Here is a 1,172-nt window from a genome sequence, read left to right as displayed (position 1 = left end):
AACAAAACTACTTCAGAAAATCTAACTGGAGAAACTTCAATTTAACATATTTTCCAAATTAAAAGCCGTTTTCATCATTATAAAAACATAACATTTAAAAATTTAAATACAGCTTTTCATTATTTTTTAAAAAATAAGTAAAAACTTAAAAACGTGTTCATGCGACTTTATGCTACTTCTTTTTTTTAGTTTTTTTTTTTCGAGTGTAACGAACAAAAACCGCAAAAGAAAATTAAACTGGAGCAACTTCTAAAATGTTTGTTGACCTAAAAAGTTGTGTTCATAATTACGGTAATTAAGTACGATTAAACACTAAACCATGTGGAGACACTGGTGGAACAACTTAATTTTTCTGAGTAATCAACTTAAAATCTTGTGCTTATGCAACCAGTCATTAATTCATGAAAACATGGAATTCTTTCAGCTAATTACAGTTTGTTGGCTCAACAGGTTCATTAGAAGTCGTCAGAACTCAGCGTTATTGATGCGTTGCAGCAGATCATCTGTCAGAGTGGACGGTATCATCAGCTCAGTGATTCATTACAAGATAAACAACGGCGTCCTCGTTCACCAACCACTTTGTGTTTGCAGGTCACACAGTCACTGTCACATGTCTGGAGGTGACTCAGCTGCTGCTTCGCTCTGAGGAAGTTGCTTCGCCCGGGTCACGGTAGTTTCCCATCACACTGGAAACAGCTTCCAGGTTTGTCAGGGTTTGACTGAAACCAGCCGCTGAGAGAAGGAGGCGACAGGATTTCACAAACTGTGACACTGTGAAAGTCCCGAGGCTGAGCGGCGACAGAAACACCTGTGAGCGCAGGTGACAGGTGAAGTGGAAGGACTGGTTTCCTGCAGCTCATCCACAGGGGAGCACAAAGTGGAGGCGTGGACTCCAAAATAAAAGTCCAGCTCAGAGCCAGTCGCACAGAAACTCATGAAAACGATGACACCGATCCGGGCTGGACATGAGATCGATCCGGTCTCAGTCTGGAAACGCTCCATTCACCCAGCGGGACTGTTTCAGGATTCTGAGACCTACGTGGCTCCACACGTGTTCACACTGTTTCTGTCTCTGAATCCAATAAAAACAATAAAATGCTTCAAGCTTTGAGTGTTTTTAAGTCAAAAGGGCTGAAAGTTAAGATTTTAGAAGTCGTCATAAACATTTTATA

Source organism: Stegastes partitus, unplaced genomic scaffold, assembly GCF_000690725.1.
Source record: "Stegastes partitus isolate 25-593 unplaced genomic scaffold, Stegastes_partitus-1.0.2 Scaffold196, whole genome shotgun sequence".
NCBI lineage: Eukaryota > Metazoa > Chordata > Actinopteri > Pomacentridae > Stegastes > Stegastes partitus.
This window is presented reverse-complemented; position numbering follows the sequence as displayed.